The following is a 16,890-nucleotide window of genomic DNA, read 5'->3' as shown; positions in this document are numbered from 1 at the left end:
ATTTTAAATTATTTTTGAATCCTCTTGACTCTTTTAATAAGTGTAAATTAATTACATGAATATATTGGTGACTGTCCCTAGCTATCATTTGCATGGGCTTAAATGATTCAATTTGCAAGACAACACATTTCTTTTGTACGTACGTATATAGCCAGATAGATATAGATTTCTGGAGAGGCATGCATTATTCAAATTTCTCATGCATGCATTGTAACCTTAAAGTTATTTGGCTAGATGTTCTTGATCAGTGCTTCTTGAAATTTATGATCATTATGCGGATCATGTTTGTTTTTCAAGAAAATGTGGAAACATGCGATAGACAAAAGGCACTTGTTTCAAACATTGAAAGCCTCTGATTGTGGAGAAAAATGAACTTTATCTCCTCCCCATGAGACAAACTTTTCCTTCCCTTTTGACAGATTAAGTTACAGTCCAATTTTCAGGCCCTTTTTGGAGATTATAGTTTGACATAGAACAAGAAAGTGAATGCTTTCAGATGCTAGCTAGCTAACACATTGAATGTGTAACACGCCCTGTTACTGTTGTGAATATCGGCATCTTCCATAACCTGAAATTCCAACATAACATATATAGATCTGAGAATTTAAAGCAAACTAAAGCACAAGCTAATCAATAATTTTCCATGGGACAAATGAGTAGTAATTAAGTAGAAAATATCGAGAGAAACATACTTGGATCACTAAACGTAACAAGACCAGTTCCTTTGAAGTCACAGTTCCAATAGTTCCTTCCATGCATCTGATAGTATGCATTCATGGCATACGAAGCGTGTGCGTGTATCTTATCCGATCCGAAACAATCGCCATTTTCATGAATCAACCTGCAATCCACACCACCAGGTCCGCAGCAGAAGTCCAAGGACTGCCTGAATCACTTTCTTATCTGCGTGTGGTTTCGCCACGCACCAAACAGAAGGCCCCCTAGTTCTCGCCGCCACCGACGTTTCTCCCCGAACTCTAGTCTATCTCCGGAGCAAAACTGGCAGCTCAGATCCAGCTCGTAAACTTTAGAACCTTGGGCGTTGAAAACCCCGAAATTCCTTTCGCTCGCACCTCCTTGTTTCTTGTTCTCGTTGAACAGAGAGAAAACGAAAATGTTTATGTTTTCATTTGGCTTCATGGGGGTCCCTTTGTTTGCTTGTGCCCGTTCGATCAATCTTGTGTTGTAAGTCTTTGGTGTCATTTCCTAGTAACGCGTACTCTGGACTGATTGTTTTAGGATTGTCACGATATGCGAAATAAGGGTATGCGTTCACCATGAAAGGTGCGCCGGTGTCTGCCAAGAATCCGACGATAGATGTCATGGCAGGGAGGAGCATGGCGGCGAAAGCGGAGGCGGATGGAGGAAAGGAGGAAGCAAGAACAGCCATGCTGTGCGGTGTGGTGACCTTGATTTTCCGGTCCAGGCCACGAGCGAGCAAAACAGAGTGCAGGTTCTGCATGGCTTGGAACAGAGCCTTCTGATCGAGATTTTCGTCTGCGGTTAAGTACTCGTTTCCTATGTTGATGGCTACTATGGAGGTGGCCGGAATGAAGGGGGCGACACGGCTGGTGAACCACTCATCGGCAGCATGAGGGTCGGAGCTCAAGTTGGCCACGTGCGAGTTTTCGACAGCCACGATGAGGTCTATGCCAGTGTTTGAGAAGGCTTGGAGGATTTCATTGTTGGTGTCATAAATCTTGACCTTGTTAATGAGGTTATCTCCGTAGTTTATGCCCACGGCCGAAACATGCGGCGGTGGGCTGAATTGGAGGAGAAAAAGAAAGAGAAATACAAGGAGATTTGCAAGGGACATTGACATTGAAAGAAACTGTGTACGTGGTTTGTTATGAAAAACAGTCAGTGTTGTCCTTCGTATTGTAACCACAGACAACACAGTGCAGCGGAAATTTAAAGCGTAAATAACACAAAAAAAATAAATCAGCACGAGTATAAAAACTCGTGCGGGTGCATTAGGGCTAAATATCACTAGTAAACGTACGATCAGTCTTACAAAGATAAACCTAGTGATTTTATGAAAAGTCAGTAAATCCTAAATTTCTCAACAAGTTGAGAAATCAAACATGCATCCTAAAATACAATGAAGTATAAAAGAAATTGGATGCAACTCCCGTAGCCTAAATTGAAGAGACACGAAAAGATCTTCAACAACACAGTTCAAGCCTTGGTTTTGGTCAACTACACCCTTGATTTCATTCGTTCGATCATCGATTATCTAAAAATATTTAATCATGTTGAATATTCATCATTGGAAATTAAATTCCTGTTTCACCTTAATTATAGTTAACTAGACACAAGCGTTCTAAGATAACCCTTACCAATGAATCAACCTAATACAAGCGATTAGATTTAAACCCACGATAGCATGCAAACTAGTGAAACTGATAAATCTAGACAACCCATACACAAGCGGATGAATTTAGCCTAGTCAATTATTATCCCTACAATTCCTAATCTCACAAGCGGATGATTATTAATTGCAGTTGCTTCGCAAATTAGATAATTCAAACAATTACGGATTCGAACTCCAATTTAGCAGTAGATTCTTTACTCAAATTATCAGGTGATCAATCTAATAATCAAACATACAATCATGAAATAAATCAGAATAACTCTTGATACTCAATCAATAATCAAACTCTGTAAAACATAAATCTCACGAATAAATTAATCAAGGGCTTCGTCTTCCTTAACCAAGTATTAAGAACTAGCCAACACAATTCATGAAGAACAAAATAAAATAATAAGAAAAGGCGGAATTCTAAAATTCTAAGAAAAAACCTAGTCTTTGCAAGAAATAAATCTTCAATCTCTAATTGAAAGTCTGCGTTCTTCCATCATAAACTTAATAAAAGACTTATATCTTGGCAACAAATCGTCCAAAGATAAGCCTAAGAATTAAAACAAGAGTTTCCAAAACATAACTCTTCCAAAAATAAGTTTGCGCGGGCGACGACGCGGACGCTCGGTATTACTGCGCGGGCGCGCCTGGTGTACGCATTTCACAATCTTCAGAGTGGCGCGGGCGCGCGATATTGATGCGCGGGCGCTCCTGTGCTACGAATTTCATATTTTTTCCAATTCTTCAAGTCTTCAATTCTCGATCTTTTCTTCCCTCTTTTTCACTTAAATCCATCAACTCAATTCCAATGACTTGTTTCCTTCATACAAAAAAAAAACAACATAACATCACATAATACATACCAATCAAACACAAGATTCAAGCTAAATACTAAGCAATATAAGCGCATAAAATGCACTTATCAAATTCCCCCAAACTTGAACTCTTGTTCGTCCCGAACAAAACCAAATACCTAACAGAAAAAAGCATACACAACACTCCAGAATCATCAAGAATTATTGTGGATCAATAGCCTCAACAATGAAATCAAAATTTTTTAAATCCAATCACATCACATCCTCCTAACATTGAAAAATTGTTTTAGCAAGAAACATAGCTCAACCTTATAGACTTTTAGACTCCGCAACTCACGTTCACAACATTCTCCCCCAAACTCAATTCAAACATCTATAGATCATGAGAACTTTCAAGGTAACTCGGGATCAACATGAAGGGTATTCAATCAAAAACGTTCACAATCAAATTAACTCAAGAAAGAATATAGTGTGTTCGTGTTTTGATAAAAATTCATATTCATCAAAAATGTCAATCGACAATCCATAGGCTAGACTCTCACAACCCCTATCCACTAGTATATTAGGCGATTGTGACTCGGTCTGTGAGGACCTCGGGTTGCTAATCTCCTCTTAGGGCAGCTAATGATTAATTAAACAATTAATCAAACAATTAAAGAATAATAAATCAAGAGCAAAAATTTTTTTAAGTTTTTTTAAAATCCGGAGCCTCGCTCGATCGGGCAAAATCAGCCGATCGAGCGAGCACCAAAGTCCTGCTCTCGGTCCCAAAATATATTGGCCTCGCTCGATCGGTGAAAAACACCCGATCGAGCGGGCAAAATATACCTGCTCTCGGGTTTTAAAAGTTAAGGGCCGCGCTCGATCGGTGATAATCACCCGATCGAGCGGGCTCTGCTTCCAGAAAATGAGCAACATTTCTTGCTCTCAAACCAAGCATCATTAGTCCAAACGAATTCAATATCAACTCAAATCACGGTTTATCAATTTTATAACATGCATATATACACGTAGGAAGTTTAAAACATCAAATCATGCATTTAATATATCAATCGGATATCATAAAAGCGTGAAACAATAAGCTACACTAAGTCTCAAAAATGAGCTTCTAAATCACAAGTTTCTTGCTAAAGGAAATGCTATCTAACTACCATTCATCAACTTAAACCCGAGTCCACACTTGCTACATCTCTCTCCCGAGCTATCAAGGTCGTCTTTGATATGATTCTGCCCCCATCTGTTGCAATGCACACATACAAAATAAAACAACAGCCGGATAAACTCCGGTGAGAAATCATTCTCAGTATAAGCAACATATCAAAAGCATTAAATTAATCATATCGACTCTATTTAACTTGACTCAACAAATAGAGTAAATAACGCATATCTCGATTAAGAATTGATTCATAAATCATCGTTGTCATCAAGATTCGTATACGATCTTGACATGGATATCCATCTATCAAAATCATTGGAATTCGAAAATAAGGTCACCCTCCGACCTTGGCATAGAATCAATTCAATATCATCTCGTATCAACATCATATCGACTCAAAATTAAAGATCCACTACCTGAGATGGATCGACAACATCATAATCAATTCAAAACAATAAATACGTATGTGATTTTGGCGGAAGAACTCAAGAGGAATCGATCTTGAGTTTCAAACTTCCTGACTCTTGATGTCGTCATTATACCTTCGTATTTCTTCTGTTTTGAATGCTTCAAATCTGAAACATAGCATCAAAACATTCCTATCAATCTTCATTCTATTCAATCATTTCAAAATCTATTCAAATTCATCAATCTAACTTCATTTAAAATCATTTCAAACCTCAACATCTTCTTATTCGATACAACTCGGAGTCGTGAGTCGTTAGCCTTCAAACATCATCTGAAACTGAGAAATAAATTGCTATATCGTCAATAACATCTAGACGAATATCTTATCTCAGTTATAAGCTATCAAAACGATCCAAAAACATGAATCAATGGCGTAGCAATTAAAAATCGATAACCGACTTAATATCGATTTCGAAGCTAACTTCAATTCACTTCATATCAACATGTATCTATCGAAACCAGCTAACTAACAGCATAATCAAATGCTACATAAGTCGACATACATGCTGAACTTCATGATTAAGTTCATTCCTTAATTCATTTTCAATCCGGCTTCGATATCGAACGACGTACGAACTCAAGCACACAACATAAACTCATAATCTGATCTCTGCCATATTTCGATCTTCAAAGTATGCCGAAATAAATAAAAACTTACATCAGTTTGAAGTACTCATCGCAAGGATTTTAGAACATCTTTCGGAATTGAAATCGGACGCTCGGAACAAAAGTTATCGACGTTTGAAAATCGAAAATCTATAGACAAAGAAGAACTCTCGGCTCCTCTGTTCGAATTTCTGAATGAAATGTATGAAATACACGTTGCAAGCTGATTCAGATAATTAAAATCAGATATGTATTGCAATATTGCAATTTAGTCCCTCAATTCTTCAATAATTGCAATTCAGTCCTCGGCCTTCGTTTTAATTCAATTTCAATCCTAAATAATTTAAGAATATTAGAATTTAAATCTAAACTCTAAATATTTTCAAATTAAATATACTTAGATTAAAATTAAATAATTCGGATTAATTAAATAATCCCGACCTTTTGCATTTCAGTTCTTCAACTTCGATATTTGCAAATCAGTCCCTGATCGAGTTGTATCTTCACAATTAATATTATTTAATTCCCAAAACATGGAATTTAATCTCAAATTCCATAAATATTCAATTCGAATATTTATTCCTTTAATTTAAGAATTCTCGGAATTTAATTCTCAAACTCCGTAAATTCTCAAATTAAATATTTTCGGCTTGGAAATTAAATCTATCATTTCCATAACTTCTCAAATCAATATTAGCCCATAATATGGAATTTAATTCTCAAATCCCATAATTAAGAATTTAATATTTTCGGGCCTTACAATTCCTCCCCTCTAAGAAATGATTTCGTCGTCGAAATCGTAGTCAATCAAACTATTCAATCTGATAGACTGAATGATTATCTAAAGTTATTCTCACTTCAATCATATAAATCTAAACTTCGTATCTCATCTCTTCATCTCTTATCAGATTCTTTCTTCGAATATGCTTCTATTCTCTTGTCTTTGGTATCTATTCAGTTGTACTTTAAGTCATTGAAAATAATTCGTTCTGAGCTTATTCCTTTCTTCAATCAAGAATTTATCGACGAATCAACTTAACTCAGAATATTTTCAATATCTATCTCATCTAGTTAAAGTATATAGGAAAATTCTACTTATATTTCCTTGACTTCGTTACGTGGAACAATTCAGATTCATTGTATCGAGCTGAAAAGAACATCATCAAGTCTGTCTAACATCTCAGTTGGTGAAATTCAACTTCACTGACGACTTGTTTTTTTTATATCATTCGATACTCTGCATAGAACATATATCAAGTTTACGCTATCATTCAGTTCATCGCTTCAAAATCAGTATTCAACTTCATATTCTGAATCTGTAACTTAAACTCTGCTCTTTCTCTATTCTGAATTAAATGATGTTTCAAGAATAACTTTTCCGCTTAACTAACCAGTTTCAGTTTCAAAAGTTATATCTATCATTCAATTACTAATTCTGGTTCTTCTTCTCTTTTTTCATGTCATACAGATTCATCTGCGAAATCTTTGTGTATCTCAAATCATATCGGATCTGATATCGACAAATCATGTCTGATCTGATGTCATATACTTCGGTAGTATCATTTCAACACAAAGAAATCGGATTTCTTTTCATCTTATCATCATAGCATTATCTCAAAATCGGCTCAATAGCTGTTACAGGAATTATAATCATCAAGTGGCAACACATCAAGTCAAGTACTACCGAATCAGGTATTAAAGTTCTGAGAATATTCTCAACATATGGAAAATCAACTCAGATAATCCATCAATCGAAATATAGTATAATCCAATCACATATAACCAACTCTCAGAACATCAGTCAATCAATCGATGCCACATTCTGTCGAATAAATCTAAAGTCTTAATCTTGACAATAGATTTTAATCATTCCTGTACTTTCATCATATTTCTATTTTCTTCACAACTGTCTAGTCATATCTGTATCACATCTTATACAACGTATTCTAAAATTTTGATTAGTCTATTCGGACTATCTATTAATCAGAGTATAATATGCTGTATTCACAGATTTCAAAACATTCAGAGCCGTTGATAATCGATATCATGTCAGGTAAAGTTCATTCTCGAACTTCGATTCATCTTCTCTGACTATTCTTCCAATTCAATAATAATATATTGTTAAAAAGTACTTAAAGTCGTCTGTTCATTTGTATTACAATTTCATAGTAAACCCAATGTTTCAATCTGAAACATTATTTCTTGGCTTAATGTTCATCTTGCAACGAATCTAATCACAATTCAGTGATTTGATCATACAGACAAATCATCGTATACAGTATTTTCAATCAATGTTTTCATAACTACCACCTGTTTACTTCATATATAAACTGCTTCATCTTGGTAGTTTCACAAAATACTCTTTCAAATCATGATCCCATAACAATTCTGGAGTTTCTAAACTGTCACTGAACAAATCTAGTCAATGATTTCCAACTTCATCAAAAACTCACTGTACGTTTAACGTCGAAAACGTACTAATTCTGTTACCTCTATTTGCTTTATCTTCTGATAAAACAATTATTGGATGAATCTTAATTCATTGTTGTTCATTTTTTTCAAAATCTGATATTTCTTTTCGGAAATATCAAGCACCATCAGATAATCAATCATAAGAGAATTCATTCATTTTAATCTGAGGCTTCGATTCATATCTCAATCTGGCATTCTGTACTGAATTCTCATATCTTCAGTTTACTTTATGTGTTTCTTTCATCTTCTGTACAGTTCTGGCTTACTTCTTTTAGAAAATCATTCTGATTGATGATATATTCGTCTGAATATTCAAACCAGAATACACAAAAATATGGAATCAATTCATCGGATGCCTATTTCCTTCCTCCTATCTATCTCCAAATACCAACATTTCATATCATCTAACCCAAAAATCATGGATCATATTCAAATTCTTCTATCAGTTACGAGTGATAAGTGTATTTTATACACTTAATTTATATATGATTTTAATTGTTAATTGTTTGTTTCGAGCAGATTTATGCTGTATTTTGTTGTGTTTGTGCTTACAGAGAATTATTGATTTTATTTGGAAAAGTGAAGAAAAATGAGAATTTAGAGGAGAAAATTAAAAGAAAAGAATTGAGAAAGAAAAGAAGAAAAAGAAAAGAATGATCAGAGACAAGAAGAGAAAAGGCTTTGAGCTTTCTTATTGGGCTTTTCTTATTTGGGCAAAAATGATCAGCGCTTGTTGTTAGCGCTTAATCTAGAGCAATCGCGCAATGCTATGTTTTTGAGAGAATTGAAAGCGAACTGAAGGCGCGCTCGTGCCATTCCTAGAGCGCACGCCTCGTTCGGAAATCTGAGAGTTTTAAGTATTTCGGGCAATAAATTTTTGGGCTTTTTCTTGGGATTTTATTATACATATAAAAGGGGATTTTGATCGTGCAATAAGAGGCCGCCACACACACATTAACGCACATCAGAGATTGATCGTGAGCTTTCGGGAAGGGTTTCTGGAGCTTTATCTGAAGAACGAAGACGGAGATCGATAGACCGGACACGGCGTCGACGACAGATTTGTTTTCTTTATTTTATTTATTAAATTATAAATTTATGTTGAATTTTTTTGAACATGTTTTGGTTATTCAAAATTTTATTATGAACTGATTTTTATAGTCTAGAGGTCGGATGGAACCTGGTGTAGACACTTTCATGAATTTTTTATTTTATTGAATTGAGTTTTTTCTAGATTAATTGTTTTTCTAGAATTTATTGTCTTTTCAATTATCTGATCAATAATTGATTTGTAATATTTATTTGAAATCTGGAACTCGGAAGAGGAGATTTTGAATAGGACCATTGGAAACTACACTGTTAATTATTTATATTTCTCGGGAGAGTGTATAATTTTAACAGAGCTTTTAAAGAGAACATCGTTTTGAATTGATCACTGCAAGTAGATTCTTAATAGGGATATTGGAATTTAATTGTAGTTGATATAGTTTATTCGGCACTCGGGAGAGGGAATAATACACGTAAGTGTTCTTGGCTATTAATTCCTTGAAATTCATGAAGATTAATTAATTAGGATTGATTGTTGTTGAAACCAGGTGAAATCTATACCTCTAGACCAATTTTCTCTGATTGATTATATCTGAAGTTTGTGTGCGTGCTTTCAAAAAAAACATCTTGATTATTTATTTTCTGCAAAATTCTGAGATTTTGATTTTCTAGATAAAGTTTGGACTATTTTAATTACAAGAACTAAATATTTTCATTTTACTCCCTGTGGGATCGATATCTGATTTAATCACTATATTAAAAACTTGACACTCGTACGCTTGCGAGGAATTTTCACAACAAATTTTTGGCGCCGTTGCCGGGGAGTAAATTTGGATTATTTTTTTTAGTCTTGTTACCAATTAGTCTAGATTTTAATTTAGAGTTTTTTTATTTTATTTTAAGTTACTAATTAAATTCTTCTTATTTTTAATTGCAGTTTATGCAACGATCTCAAAGTGCGAATTCGTTACTTTTTGATCTGGATATCGAGCGCACTGCACGTGCTTTTAGAAGAGCAAGAAGAGAAGAATTAAGGAACATGGCTGAAGAAAAAGCACAACAAGCTCCCTTGGTGCCAATCAGAGATCACTTCAGGCCGACAATCCAGGCTCACTACTCTGGAATAGCTCGAGGAACGATCAATGCCAACAATTTTGAGCTAAAACCGGCCTTGATCAACATGGTGCAACAGAACCAATTTAATGGGAGCGCTACTGCTGATCCTCACCTATACCTACGCATCTCTTTGGAGATAACCGATACGGTAAAATTTAACGGTGTTTCTGAGGATATTATACGCTTACGCTTGTTTCCGTTTTCTCTCAGGGATCAAGCCAGAAGTTGGTTGCAATCACTGCCTTTAGGGAGCATCACTACATGGGAGGGGATGGCAGAAAAATTTCTTGCGAAATATTTTCCTCCTGCCAAAACCACCCAACTGAATATCGAGATCAGTACCTTCAGGCAGATGGATTCTGAACAACTATACGAGGCGTGGAAAAGGTACAAAGAATTAATTAGACGTTTTCCTAACCACAATTTTGCAGATTGGGAACAGATCGAGTGGTTTTACAACGGACTGAATGCACCTACGAGGATGAACGTGGATTCTGCTTCTGGAGGCACTATTTTCGCAAAGGACCCCACTCAAGCCTATGATATGCTGGAACAGATGACAATCAATAGTTTTCAATGGCCGTCTGAGCGTATGGGAGTCAAGAAGCCAGCTGGAGTGTATGCAGTGGATCCTCTCACATCGATCACCGCTCAATTATCTGCACTTACTACACAGGTAGCTTCTTTGTATAAGATTAATGTTGTAGATTTAACTGGAGTTGAAGGATCACATACCCCAGAGGAGGTTAATTATATCAACCCTAATGGCTACCGAGGTTATGGAGCTTACAGAGGTAATCCTCTTCCCAATAATTTTCCCCTAATTTGCGGAATAATGAAAATTTTTCATATGCTAACAATACAAATAAGGGTGATGGTAAGTTGTCTTTGGAGGATGTGGTTAGTACCTTTGTGCAGGAATCAGGTAAGAGGATGGCGAGAACTGAGTCTCGCCTCGACAGCTTGGAGGCGCACATGGCCAACATGGGCGCGTTGTTGCAATCCATGGAGACTAGCATTGGGCAGTTGGCACTGAAGGATAATAACAGAGGCCAGTTTCCAAGAAAAACTGAGGTAAATCCCAAGGAGCAATGCAATGCTATCACATTGAGGAGTGGGAAGCAAGTAGATAGATAAGAGTGCCAACCTGAGAGCAAGACGCCTGAAAAAGCTGTAGTTGAAGAGAAGGAAGTCGAGAAGAAGGAGCCTGAACTGGAGCCAAAACCGATGTACAAGCCTTCACTTCCATACCCGCAGAGGTTCAAGAAGAAGGCGTTGGATGAGCAGTTCTCCAAATTCTTGGAGATTTTCAAGAAAATTCACATCAACATCCCCTTTGCTGATGCTTTGGAACTAATGCCGAATTACGCAAAATTCATCAAGGAGATGATTTCCAAGAAAAAGAGACTGCTAGAGAACGAGGTTGTCAATCTGACTGAAGAGTGTAGTGCAGTGCTTCAAAAGAAGATGCCAAAAAAACTGAAAGATCCAGGGAGTTTTAATATTCCTTGTTCTATTGGTGGTTCTCATTTTACTTCTGCACTTTGTGATTTAGGAGCCGGTATTAATTTAATGCCATTATCTATTTACAGGGCCTTGAAGTTGGGAGAGATGAAATCGACTATGATTTCATTACAGTTGGCGGATCAGAGCATCACATATCCATTGGGTATTGTTGAAGATGTGCTAGTGAAGGTGGATAAATTCATATTCCTAGCGGATTTTGTAATTTTAGACATTGACGCGGATCATGGTGCTCCACTGATCTTTGGGAGACCATTCTTGGCCACAGCGGATGCCAAAATTGAAGTGAAAAAGGGGGAATTGTCGATGGGTGTGGAGTGCGAACGAGTGATTTTTTATCTATTCAAGAAGACACCTAGCCCACCCATCGAAGAATTATGCTTAATTGAGCCGATTGTGAAGTTGGAAGCGCCAAATTTACCAAAGAATAAGGCCACGAAGAAGAGAGCGAAATTTAAACGGCGGTTCGTGAAATTTATTTGGCGAGTGAAAGAGAAGAGAAAGACTTAATACCGGTGAAAGTCGGGCTGACGACTCTAAACCAAGCGCTTTTTGGGAGGCAACCCAAATTTTTTGTGTTATTTTATTTTATTTTATTTCATTTTTTTATGTTTATTCAATTTATGCTTTAATTTTTATTTTTTGTTAATCAGTTTTTTTTATTTTTATTTTTTTGATTTTTTTTCCAGGAATTGATAATTCTTGTCAGAGTTGCATGCGCGCTCGCTCAAGCTTTGAGGCGCCCGCTCGAGGTTGTGATTTCAAATCAGAATTCTATGCGCGCCCGCCCATCCTTCTAACGCGCCCACCTTTCCTCTATGCATTGATGCAAGCCTTAACCGTGCACAATCACGCGCAAACGCGCAACTATTCTGCGCAACACTTTGCGCAAACGAGAGCTACCAAAAGCGCGATTGTGCTCACCCTTGCGCAAACAGAGACTCCCAACCGCGCATGAACAAGCGCTAACGAGCTCCCCAAGTGCGCCATCTCTTGCGCAAACGATATTCCCATTGGCACTTGCAGCTACGCAATCGCGCATCTTCCTAGCCATCTTTAGCGCAAACAAAGTTTCCCAGCTGCACCAAACATGCACAAACAAGAATCATCAGCGCTTCCCTTGTGCAATCGCGCTAAACACATCCCCATCTGCGCAGCAATCCAAGCGCAAACGAGACATCAACAGCGCATCATGCTCGAGCCTCCAGCTGCTACTCCTTCATGCAGCAACTCCTCCATGCACAGACCAGCTTATCAGAGCATCCCAGCTGTTCCTTCCATGCGCAAACAACAATCATATGCGCATCCTAAAGTGCAATCGCGCGACCTTACCTGAAACAACTTCATGCGCAAACACATCCCCATCTGCGCAGGTTCCTTGAGCAAACGCACAATCTAGCTTCTACATCACCTGCTCATAATCTTGCGCAATCACGTCTCCTCATTAGCGTTACAACTCATGATGCAAGCTTCTTAGTCATGCAAGAATACAATTAGTGTTCAGGAACATCCATATCTTTCTCTCACTAGTGGATGGTGCCATAGATGATGTATAATCTTTCTATGGGCATGCTACAAATTCTTTCCGTGACTATAAAGATTATGACGCTGGGTACTGATGCTCGGTGTCAAAGGTATGTGTCCCTTGTTCTTTATTGTTTTTAATCATTATAGACAATGATTATATTAAGTTTGTAGGGGTAAATCAGTGTTTGATTTAGTCGATAGTTGTTCCGTTGAATTATTTTGTGCTTCATGGAAAATTTTTGTTGACTTTAGTTGTTGTTGTTAGTTGAGTTGAGTTGAAAAGAAGTCAAGAAATAAATGGCTAATGATGAAAAATTTTTGTGCTATAACTGAAATCCATGATTTTCCACCTATCTGATACATATTTTTGAGAAAATGGAACCAATTAGATGAACAATTTCCTATATATTCTGTGATTAATACTTGAATCTGATTTTTTAGACATACGGACATAGATATTATTGAGGCATTGTTTGAATTTTTGGGCCTGATTTTTATTGAAAAATTTATCCTCAGTTGCCTATTTGAGCCTACACTTATATTAGTACATTGAGGTACGACAAAAATCTGAATTTGTTGAAAATCATCGTTTACTGCTGATGATTATTTTTTTCTGCACTGATTGATATTTGTATGAATTAATTGTGGATTGATACTTGTCTAGAATTAGTTCGGACACTCTTTGAGGCGAGATACGAGCATAAATGAGATTAGGGATGATTTAGGCGATTTTTCTAAATTCGTTTGAGCCTTTCAAGCTACCCTGAATTGCATGTATCACTAGTACCTTGTTTGAGCTTTATTGAAAATCGAATGGCATGCGTGTAAACGTGTGATAAAACCTTACTCGTCATTATTTCAAGGTCCTACATTGAATACCTGAATAGCCTATACACTATTTCCTACCTTAAAGGGAGTAATTTGAATGCTAAAATGTTATATGCTCCTAGTTTTATTTGTGAAAAAAGGATGGTGTGGTGGATGAATTGAAAAGATAAAAAGAGGTAGTCGAAAAAAAAATTGTTTGAAAGAGTTGAAAAGAGAATTGAAAATTTTGTGAAAGAAGTTGTGAAAAAGTTGAAAAAATCATTGAAGTGAATTGGAAAAAGTGTAAAATTGTGAATGAAAAGGAGTCGAAATTAGAGCATGAATATAAATTACTCCTTATTTGAATTCTTATCCTTCATTTGTAGCCGTGAGCCAGGCCTTACATTACAAGCTAATTAAGTCCTATTGACCGAGTTTCAGTTGCCTAATATACTAGTGGAGAAGAGTTGCGAGAATTTAGCATATGGACTGTTGATTGATGCTTTTAATGATTATGAATTTCGATCGAAACACTTAAACATTATATTCATTGCATTTACCTATTTGTGAGTGTTTTTGATTAATATCCTATATTTGATCCTATGCTATCTTGAAAAGTCCTCATGATCTATGAATGTTTGAATTGAACTTGGATAAGGGTGTTTTGAACATGAGTTGCGGAGATTGTGAATTTATGCGGTTATTTTGTTATGATTTAAACTTTCGAGTGTTAGTAGGTTGGATGAGATTGGATATTAATTTTTGAAATCACTGCTGAGGCCGTTGCTCCATATTATTTCTTGGCTATTCTTGTTGGTTTGATAGAATGAGTTTTTAGAATATTGGTTTTGAATAGTTTTGCTCGGGACTAGCAAAAGTCTAAGTTTGAGGGTATTTGATAAGTGTATTTTATACACTTAATTTATATATGATTTTAATTGTTAATTGTTTGTTTCGAGCAGATTTATGCTGTGTTTTGTTGTCTTTGTGCTTACAGAGAATTATTTATTTTATTTGGAAAAGTGAAGAAAAATGAGAATTTATAGGAGAAAATTAAAAGAAAAGAATTGAGAAAGAAAAGAAGAAGAAAAAAAAGAACGATCAGAGACAAGAAGAGAAAAGGCTTTGAGCTTTCTTATTGGGCTTTTCTTATTTGGGCCAAAATGATCAGCTCTTGTTGTTAGCGCTTAATCTAGAGCAATCGCGCAATGCTATATTTCTGAGAGAATTGAAAGCGAACTGAAGGCGCGCTCGCGCCATTCCTAAAGCGCCCGCCCCGTTCGGAAATATGAGAGTTTTAAGTATTTCGGGCAATAAATTCTTGGGCTTTTTCTTGGGCTTTTATTCTACATATAAAAGGGGATTTTGATCGTGCAATACGAGGCCGCCACACACACACATTAACGCACATCAGAGATTGATCGTGAGCTTTCGGGAAAGACTTCTGGAGCTTTATCTGAAGAACGAAGACAAAGATCGATAGACCGGACACGGCGTCCACGACGGATTTGTTTTCTTTATTTTATTTATTAAATTCTGAATTTATGTTGAATTTTTTGAACATGTTTTGGTTTATTCATAATTTTATTATGAACTTATTTTTATAGTCTAGAGGTCGGATGGAACCTGGTGTAGACACTTTCATGAATTTTTTATTTTATTGAATTGAGTTTTTTCTAGATTAATTATTTTTCTAGAATTGATTGTCTTTTCAATTATCTGATCAATAATTGATTTGTAATATTTATTTGAAATCTGGAACTCGGGAGAGGAGATTTTGAATAGGACCATTGGAAACTACACTGTTAATTATTTATATTGCTCGGGAGAGTGTATAATTTTAACAGAGCTTTTAAAGAGAACATCGTTTTGAATTGATCACTGCAAGTAGATTCTTAATAGGGATATTGGAATTTAATTGTAGTTGATATAGTTTATTCGGCACTCGGGAGAGGAAATAATACACGTAAGTGTTCTTGGCTATTAATTCCTTGAAATTCATGAAGATTAATTAATTAGGATTGATTATTGTTGAAACCAGGTGAAATCTTTACCTCTAGACCAATTTTCTCTGATTGATTATATCTGAAGTTTGTGTGCGTGCGTGCTTTCAAAACAACATCTTGATTATTTATTTTCTGCAAAATTCTGAGATTTTGATTTTCTAGATAAAGTTTGGACTATTTTAATTACAAGCACTAAATATTTTCATTTTACTCCCTGTGGGATCGATATCTGATTTAATCACTATATTAAAAACTTGACACTCGTACGTTTGCGAGGAATTTTCACAACAACGAGCCAACAATCTTAACATACGCTGAAATATCATCAAAGGATCAATAATTCTCAAAATCAAAAGAAATAAATCAAGATTGAGAAAATCCCTCAATCAAGGTCATCCAAAATCAAATCTTCTGGATAACAAACTCTGCACAGTGAAAACAACTCACTTGCATCTCATAACTCCGAATGAGTGAATAATTTAGGCGCCATGAATACTCAATATCAAATATTTCAAGAATCATATCTCCATTTAATGTATCGATTCAGCATAACCAAAGAAAAAACTCATCTGTAACTGATTTTCATATCATCATCATCTATCTTCTAAATCTCAGGATCAATATTCAGTTCATAATCTCATCAAGTTGATAATTTATAAATTCATCAAGTCGGTATTGAATTCCAGTTCACAACTTGCACAACTTAAACTAAAGTCGAAAGCTTACTCGACTATATCTGTCATCTCTATTCATCGGCATATCTATCAATGCTGATTTAGATCTTGAACATATCTAATGCATCGAATATACTGATTTCGGCATATTTCTGAAATCAAACATCATATATCAAACCGAAATTACAGAATCTTAATTCGAGATTCTATCTCATATCATCATAGTTCTATTCTTCAGTTCAATTCATAAAGTCTCTTTTCTGATACAGAGGTGATCATATCATAAACTTTTAGCTATTATGTATCCATT

At 35.9% G+C, this 16,890-nt stretch overlaps 1 pseudogene; it reads right to left on the bottom strand.

Annotated features, from left to right (window-relative positions):
• Positions 1-536: 536 nt before the first annotated feature.
• On the bottom strand, positions 537-1,816 carry LOC140860758 (glucan endo-1,3-beta-glucosidase 12-like; annotated as a pseudogene).
• Between the last annotated feature and the right edge of the window lie 15,074 nt (positions 1,817-16,890).

This window comes from Henckelia pumila, chromosome 4 (genome assembly GCF_033568475.1).
Source record: "Henckelia pumila isolate YLH828 chromosome 4, ASM3356847v2, whole genome shotgun sequence".
Lineage (NCBI taxonomy): Eukaryota > Viridiplantae > Streptophyta > Magnoliopsida > Lamiales > Gesneriaceae > Henckelia > Henckelia pumila.
The sequence above is the reverse complement of the archived record's forward strand: the minus strand, read 5'-3'. Positions and strand labels throughout refer to the sequence as shown.